The following is a 9,688-nucleotide window of genomic DNA, read 5'->3' on the forward strand; positions in this document are numbered from 1 at the left end:
TATGTCTATCTCAGAGGAATGGTTTTCCAGGGATAGAGTATTTTACCATAGCTATAGATCTTGGTCTCTTTCAATCCTTTCTTTTCATTAAGATCCTTTATCCAGTTCCATACACTACTTACATGGGGAATTTTGAGGTTTTGTCCCACCCAGCCTCCACTTAATTCCCAACAATCATTAATTTGTGTTGTCATCTTTGCTATTACCTAGTACTTTGGCCCAAAAACTTAAGTCTAGGAGCTTCATTCTAGGAGTGATAGACATTTCACTGGCTAGTATCTATAGTACACGCAGACACATAGTAATGAAGGCACCACATGTGATACACAATGCCTGTGCTTGGATATTGTCTAGTTTACTAAGATTTGTGTTCACTGCTGACCCAAAGGCTTGGCATCCATACTCAATAATTGTCTAATTAGCACTCTGCATAGTATTACCATCGTTCTCTTATCTGCTTCCCAGGAAGTTCCAGAAATACTTTTAAGTAAGTTAATTCTACCTTTGCACTTATTTATAACATTTTCAGTGTGGTCCCTCCAAGTGAGCTTGTTATCAAATACCAAACCTGGGAATTTTTAATTTTTCACTATATTTATCTGTTGGCCATACAGCTATAACTTTACATCTTTGGGGATTTTTTTCCTTTTGTGACGGGATCATTTAGTTTTGTTTATGGAGAATTTGAAGCCCCACCTGTTTCCCCATTCTGCACTTCTCTTAATTGCATCATTGATTCTTTTGGCAGCACTTTAAAGGTTTCTGCTTTTGATCCATATGGCAGGGTCGTCTGCAAATAATGTGATCCCTATTGCTGTACTCATCTCCTTAGGGAGGTCATTTATCATGATGAGGGTTGAGCTAACTACAGTCCCCTGTGGAGTTCCATTTGCAATTGAATGTATGTTGGAAAAAACTTTCCCTATTCAGACTTGTATAATTCTTTTGCTTAAGTCCCCTACCCATCTATACACTGTTACTATAATACTCATGCAGCATACTCTATGAAGTAATCCCTCTCTCCATAACACATTGTAGGTTTTTCTATATCCAGGAATGTTACTGTCATGAATATTTTGGTTCTCATGCTTTTTTGTGCTTCTGTCTTTACCCTTACAAAGTGATTAAGAACGCTCCTACCTCTTCTGAACCCACTTTGCACTCCATCTATGAACCTATTTCTTCTTTCTTTCTCTGTTACCTTTCTTTCCATGGCTATACATAAACCTGCTGTGATGGGAATTGGTCTGTATGCCTCAGGTCTTGAGCGTGACTTACCTGGCTTCCTCACTGGGACAATAATCATATTTGAAGTCCTTTGCTATTTCCCCTTTTTGCCATATGTTGTTATATAATTTTAGTATCACCCTCAAGCTTCCTTCACTTAGATGTCTGAGAATTTCAAAGCTTATTTTAGCCTTGCCTAGTGTAGTGTAGTCTTTATTTTTTTTTTGAGTTTTCTTGTACAAAAGGGTTAATTTAAAATAACATCCACATCCTCCTCCCACTTCTTCATCATTTCATAATTATCCTTAATGAATGTTCTTTTACTCTCCCTAATTTCTATCCTCTGATCCTTGTCATTACTGACTTTTTGAAACACGGTGGCCAGAATTTCCACTTTTTCTTTGTTGGGGCTTATTATTCCATGCCCTGCAATTGCAAGGCTTGGTATTAAGTGGCTCTTACTCTTTATTCCATTCATTTTCCTAATTTGTTTCTATGCCTCTACTAATATTGGTATCATTTACTTTCCTGCAGTATGTTCTCCAGCTTTCTCTTTTTGCCCTGTTTATAACCCTTTGTGCAACTGCCTTACTCTTTTTATATTTCATTGAGTCCTGACTATTTAAGGATTTATTTTTTTTACTGCTTTATTTCTTTCCCTAATACCATTTCACATTCCTTGGTCCGCAATGGTACATTTTCCCGACCTTTAAGTAGCGTTTGTATCCTAGGAATAGCTAGGCTGTCTGTCTTTGATTCCTTTAGTAACATTACTACAGAATTTCCCAATAGCTTCATTTATACACTGCTTAGTCACTTATTCCTCACTTTTGTTTTTAAAGAATTTCCTATTGCTTTTTTTTGTTTAAATTCCAAATGCAGATATTATCCTTGTCTTCAGTATTTCCCTTTCCTTGCTATGTAATTAATGTTGGGAGGTGGTCACTACCCATTCTGTTCTCTCTGTAAATTTCTCAGCTGCATTCACTTACTACAGTGCTAGAAGCTATTCCCAGGTCTAGGCACATAATCTGCTACCCCTCTTGTTTCTGTGAGGAATTTGGGCAGCTGACAGCTTATTTTTATTTTACCTAGCACCTTTCTCTTAAGGAGCTTCCATACTTGTTCCATACTTGTTCTTTGTGTTTCTCTGCCCTGTAGTGTCTTAGCTCTTACTATATATCAGCACTTTTTTTGATTCACTCCGCAGTCTCCAGGGGGTTGATATCCCCTATCTTTATGTCCTTACCTAAGGATTTTACTGTTATGTACTTTTTACCAATTTCCTTTTCTTACTGCCCTGTTTGCTGGTCCTTCTGGTTTCAGAGAATCTACCCTTTTCTTTTTTCCTTGTTTGCATCCAGTCTTCTTCAATGCTTTCCCTATCCTCACTATCTAATCTGGGCTCAGTTTCATCTGTTTTCTCTTCCATCTCACTCTGCCAGCCTGCCTAGTCTGTCAGCCAAAGCCTCAGCCAGCCAGCAGCCTAGGGAGCCCTAGTTCAACAGCTCCAACCCTATCACAGCCCCTCTCCCAGCAGCCAGCTGGCCCTGAAATGAGCCCAGTTCTCCCCTTTTCTTCCCCATCAGGCCTGGCACTGAAAGCAGGTACAGCAGGCCCTCACTGGGCCCATAGACTCTCTTTAACCCCTTCTCTGCTGGTGTGGGGTTTCTCTGCTCCATCACACCAGACTTTCCCTGTAATAGCTGGTTGAGCTTCTGCAGGCAGGGTGAGGCCAAAAACTGAAACTAAGAGTAGGAAACCTGTCTCTCTTGTGCTGTCCATGATCCCCTGCTGGCACCAAGGTATCAGGAAGGACAAAGCTGTCTGATTTGAATTCGGGGGGGAGGGAAGGAATAGATCAGAGGGAGGGAAAATAGTAGATTGGTGAGACTGGCACTGGCTGGGTAAGCAGATTGACACTGGGAGCCAGGTAGGGCGGGAGGGGAGACTAGGACTCGGAGCTGAGGGGGAGAGGACAGAGGATCCTGAGGCTTGGCTGGTAAGTCTGGGAATGGGTGGTAGGGTGAAGGGGAGTCTGGGTCTGGTTGGACAACGAAACTGGGACTGAGAGCTGCGGGGGGCAAGACTGGGAGCCAGTTGGCAGGAAGAGGGGAACGCTGAGATCAGACATCTGAGTCCTTGAATTTACAAACTTCATAATGTTTTGTCTGTGGAATTCCTATATAATTTGATCAGGTGTTTAATGGATTTAGATGAGTTCAGGCTATAATAGTGTGATATATCCCAGAGTGTCACGCAACTATATATGCCTCAAGTAAAGTTCCATTAGCACTGAGAAATAAGGGAAATTTGGACACAGTTTATATTAACGTTCCATTTATAAAGGTTTGATAAATGATTAGCAGATGTTTTGAGAAACGGTTGATTGTTATAGAGCAGGTCAACATGTTGCTTACACCTTCCACAGATGTACTTATGATTATAAGTATCACCTACTACTCATGTATGTAACATGAACCTATTCGTTTATTAACCCTTTATAAATCATTAATAAATGGATCCTTAATACAAAGTGTGACCAAAAATAAAAGCTGACAGATGGTAAAACGAGTATCTTGAGAAACTCCAGACAGTCAGGCCTGGGTCCACAAATGGACTTAAGCACTGCAGTGCTCAGCATAGCAATTCCTAACTTTTAGGTGCCTGGAAAATCACAGGAACAACAATCCACAAATCCTGGATTAGGTACCTGGGCTCCCTCTACAATGAATGGGGAGAGATAGGCTCCTTAGATTGCAATCCGCAAAGCCAGCATGCTAGTCGGCTCCCCGCCTGAGCTAACCAATGGGAGACACCAAGGAGAGGTGTGTGTGCTAAGCCGCAGAGTTCAGCATCCAAGTCCAGGCTACGGGGAAGTGCCTATCTCTGCCAGTGATCTGTGACCTTGGGGAAGAAAGGTTCTCCTCTGACTAACTCATGTGGGGCCAGATCTGTTAGGCAGGCTCAGAGGCTGCCTACCACTACAGACAAAACAGCCCAGGGTGGGAAAGGAGGAGGAGATGGAGAAGGACCTCCCTCATAACTTTTAGCCCAGATGTCAGGGTACTCACCTGGGATGTGGGAGACCCGCAGTTCATGTCCCCCCTCTCCCTGATGAGAAGTGATTTGAAGAGGCATTGGCTACCCCTCAGGTGAATGGCCTAATCCCTGGGCTGTGGAATATTCTGATTTGGCTCTCCCTTAACCTCTTTTGTTGAAGCTTTTCCACTTTAATTAAATAATTAAATATTAATTTGGGCCAGAGAGTGAAAATCACTCTCTAGCCTAGCAGCTTGGGCACTTATCTAAGATATTGCAGATCACTGTTCAAAACCCTTCTCCTTCTCATCAGTCAGAAAGTCCCTCTCTCCTCCCTGCAAGGGTCTCCCACATCCTAGCAGGATACCCTAAGCACTGGACTAAAGGTTGCAGGCAGGATTCTGTCACCTATTTTGTGTGGAGTTACGAAGCCTCTTAGCTCAACTACCAGATCAGGCCCCGCACACGAGTAGGCAGAGGAACACCTAGCTTCCCACCATTCACTCTGGGGCTTAGGCAGAAGGGCAGACATCTTGATACCTAGAGTGAGGCAGCACCATGCATGTTCAGAGGCAGAAACATAAGTACTGAGGGAATGTTTACTGTGTTCATTTGGCACTGTTCTTCATGTCCCATGAAGGTCAACATGGGCATGATGCCCCACACTCTTCCATACCCTCACCTTCATGCCAGTAACACAACAGGCTGAAACATTTTCTTTTGATTGATCTTTGATATTACAATGAAACCAGTTAAACAAAGTAGTAGTAAAAAGAATAACAAATAATATTGGTTAGTCTCTAAGATACCACAAGTACTCCTGTTCTTTTTGCGGATACAGACTAACACGGCTGCTACTCTGAAAGTAGTAGTAGTCTTCCAAGTACACTTAGTCACAGACTGTGACCGAATAAATGCCAACTCAAAACTGAGGCATTTAATCAGTTATGAAAGTAATTTATTGTGAATATAGTATAAAGCAATAGAAATCGTTACTGGATTATATAACCAACCAAAATATACTTTGCATTTCTGTTGTGCCTTTCAGCCAGGGATCTCAGGGCACGTCATGAACAGTAATTAAGCTTCCAGTACACAGTAATACAGTACATAAGTAACAATACAAACAATTCAAAGAAAGCAATTGTGATTTTTTTTGTTTTGTTTTGTCCCTTACTGAGGGTTTCCTAGTGATCTGCTGCCTGTTGTTTTCTAGCACAAGTACATCAGGGAAATAGCTGAAATGAATAACTGGGTAAAGCTGGAGTTAAGCTCTTACTGAGGTTGGAAATAATGCATCAGAGAAAAGTAACTTTTTTTGGAAATCTGTGATACATTGGAAACCAGTCCTTCTTTTGTCACATAGGACCATATTTTTATGCCTACATATATTAATCTAGGCAGTCATTATTTTGTGTACAATTATTGTAATACACCCAGTGCCAATAATTATAATTATTCATTCAAATGACTACTGTGCACACACATCAATTACACATGCACACTCACACAAACATGTGCAGATTTTTGTATGAACTTTGGTTGTGTGTATCCCAGGTTGGCAGGCTGGCTTTTTAAGGGGATGTTGGGCTCAAACTTGCCTGTGAGGTAGCTGTTAACCCCAGTTCATCCTGAGTGGTTGACTCAATTACGGTTAATGAAACCAGCAGTGAAAGGGCCAGGGAGAACTAAACAGAAAAGGAAGAGAACTTCTCAGTGAGGGGGAGACCTACAAGTGAGCAGCAAGGGCAGTTCCTGATCTCTATGAAGGTACGGTACTGGTAACGACAGGCTGGAGATAACCAGAGAGAGCAGATTAAGCTCCTGTGGGAGGCCTTGAGATAGGGTCTGTAAGAAGCACAGAGGTTTCTGGGAGAAGCAGCTGGAGTCCCTGAGGAGGGGTCAGTGGGGAAACCTGCTAGGAAGAAGGGCCTCTAGGGGAAAAAAGCCCTGGGAACTCAGTGCTCAGCCAAAGGAGCGAAGATGGAACTCTGCAGCCCCGAGAAGAGCAGGAAACTTCGAAGTAGCCAAAGAGCTGCAGAAGGATCTTCTGTAGTTGGACTTTCCTTACCCCAGAAGGGGACAAAGCTGGAAACAGGTGACCTGTCCAAAAGGCTGAGCCCTGGACAATGTATGCAGAGACAAGCCTTTGTAGGGCCTAAGAAGTGCTCAGCAGTGCACACTAGAGGCTAAAACCCCTGCAACACCACACTGCAACACCAGAGAGTGCTGTGGCAGTGAGCAAAACTGCTTTCAATGTGCAATCATGAAAATATGGTTTAATATGCTATAGTACAGGGGTTGGCAACCTTCGGCACACAGCCAGTCAGGGTAATCTGCTGGCGGGCAGTGAGACATTTTGTTTACGTTGACCATCCACAGGCACGGCCTCCCATTGGCCAGGAACGGCGAACCGCAGTCACTGGGAGCTGCGGGCGGCCATGCCTGCAGACGGTCCATGTAAACAAACTGTCTTGCGGCCCACCAGTGGATTACTCTGATGGGCCCTGTGCCGAAGGTTGACGACCCCTGCTGTAGTAGTTGGTTAAATTGTTTTATCAAAGTGAACGTCTGCTCCTAAACTGGAATAATTCCAAGTGTGCACCATTTATTTTGTCCAACTGGAAATTACTTCCATGGTGTTGTGGCCATGAACCCAAGAGGCCTGGCCCATCAGCTCACTGGGAGTGTAACAGGGAGGTCTGTCCCTTTTAAAAGGTACTGGTGACTGGGGCCAGCCAAATTCATTTCCAGGAGTACTGTAGCAGATGCTGGAAGAGAGCAAGGAAGTGGTCCTGTGGTAATAGTTAGAGGTTGGGGAAAACCCAGGATACTGTTTCTTCAAAGGCCAGGCATTACGTAAGGTTGTCAACTGTCTAATCGCACAAACCCAAACACCCTTACCCTGCCCATTCCCTGAGGCCCCACCCCCCACTCACTCCAGCCCCCCTCCCTCTGTCACTTGCTCACCCCCACCCTCACTCATATACCTTTAGCCAATAGAGTGTGAATTGCACTCTATATGATTTTATGAAAATATGCTAATGAGTGTGAATATAATGTAACTGGAATATGCTTCATGCAACAGGTCTCTTGTAAGGTATCATTACAAAGCTTATAATCTACTGAGTATTGTCATCCTATTTGTATGTATGTATCATTCTTGTATCTGAAACTAGAAATATGAAATATAACTGTGAGGACCTATTGTAATTATGCAAAGTGTGGGCCATTAATGGTGGTTTGGAATCTTGATGGCTCCCGTCAACCAGTGAATTGACTGTGGATGGATCTGTTTGCTTGCAGGCCTTCCTGTGAGTCAGGCTGGGAGGAATGAAGGCTTGGAGTCTTACAGTGACATATGATCATGTCACCTGAATTGGAATCCATCTTTAACCTGGTGCTTTTCCATTTAGAGGGAGGGGTGGGAACCCAGAGAGGGACAAAGGATTCCTGCCTTGTGCAAAAGATATATAAGGGAGTGGAACAGAACAAAGGGGGCTGCAATCATGAGAAATCATGAGAAATCCCCTAGCTACCACCTGAGCTGGAACAAGGGCTGTACCAGGAGAAAGGATTGTGCCCAGACTAGGAAGGTGTCCAGTCTGTGATAGAAGCTTATTGAAACATCTGAGGGTGAGATTTTATCTGTATTCAGTTTTCTTACTGTATTAGGTTTAGACTTGCATATTTTATTTTATTTTACTTGGTAATTCACTTTGTTCTGTCTGTTATTACTTGGAACCACTTAAATCCTACTTTTTGTATTTAATAAAATCACTTTTTACTTATTAATTAACCCAGAGTATGTATTAATACCTGGGGGGACAAACAGCTGTGCATATCTCTCTATCAGTGTTATAGACGGTGAACAATTTATGAGTTTACCCTGTATAAACAGGGTAAAATGGATTTATTTGGGGTTTGGACCCCATTGGGAGCTGGGCATCTGAGTGTTGGAGACAGGAATACTTCTTAAGCTGTTTTCAGTTTAATCTGCAGCTTTTGTGGAATGCTGTTCAGACCTGGGTCTGTGTTTGTAGCAAGCAAGCATGTCTGGCACAAACCAGGCAGGGTTCTGAAGTCCCAAGCTGGCAGGGGAAACAGGCTCAGAGGTAGTCTAAGCACATCAGTTGGCAGTACCCAAGGGGTTTTCTGTGATCCAACCCGTCACAGAGAATAAAAATCTCTTTTATAACTGAATATTCTTTACCCATGAGTCTTACTTTTATTAAAGCTCCTAAGACTGAAGGAAAGCACTATTGGGAACAATTGTAAGGAATTAATGGAACTGAATTTGAGAAAATAATTGTTGTAAACTGTAGTCTAATTTAATAGATATGACTAACAAAATAACATAACTTAGTGATAGAAATGTGCTCAAATAGTCTGATGTTCATAGTTTCTTAAATCTAAATCTAAATACCCATATTCATATGCACACTTTGATATTTGGTTTCATACCAAGAGTTTGTTTATAGTTTACAAAATGAAACTTATCTATAACGTTTCATTCATTCATCCAGAGAGCAGAACTAATACCGTCATTAGGCATAGTGATTGTCAATAGCCGTGAAGCCTACAGGATGTAATATGTTTGTTAATCATAATTAAATTACCTCTTGTACAAATAAGTTATTAAGAATCAAAAGCCCAAATTTCCAAATGTGTTTTTTAATTCTTAGTGCCTAACTTCAGGATTTTGAGACATGCTAAGCACTGTTGTATTAATTTAGATGGAATATATGGGCCAAAGGTGTTAAAATAACCGAGTCATTGTCCAACATTAAACAGTGTTAAACACAGTCTGGGGTTTTTGTGATGGGGTGTCCACCCCCCACATGGTTGAAAGGGGTTAAGGTGGCCAGGAAGGCCAATTAATTCCATCGGGTGCACCTAGAGGAGGAGCCAGGGAGCAGTTACTAATTAGAAGTAGGCTCAGCTGGGCAGGAACAGGTGGGGCCAGTATAAAGACCAGGAGCAGTGAGAAGGCTGCAGGAAGACAGGGAAGTAGTGCAGTTACTCCTTGAATGTTGGGAGTTGGGAGGCTGGCAAGCCCAGAGAGGGAGGAAGCCAGATGAGTAGGAAGATGCTCAAGGAAACAGCAGCAAGGGGTCAGACCATGCAGAGACGTTGGCTGCTTTTTCTAGGGTCCCTGGGCTAGAACCCAGTGTAGAGGGTGGACCTGGGTTCCCCTACCTGCCACTCAGAAGTGGCAAGGACATTGGAGACACCAGCCAGACAGTGGGTCTGGAAGGACTTTGAATTCCCTGAAATGGGAGAACCTTAGTGACCAGGCCAGAGGGCCAAGCCACAAAGAGCAGACTGCAGTCCCTGGAGTGAGAGGGGCCACAGGGTGAGACAGCTCGGGGGGAGACCCTGCTGAAGGGAAAGCGCAAAGCCTGGCAGAGCTAATTCC

This window comes from Emys orbicularis, chromosome 2 (assembly GCF_028017835.1).
Source record: "Emys orbicularis isolate rEmyOrb1 chromosome 2, rEmyOrb1.hap1, whole genome shotgun sequence".
NCBI classification, from domain to species: domain Eukaryota; kingdom Metazoa; phylum Chordata; order Testudines; family Emydidae; genus Emys; species Emys orbicularis.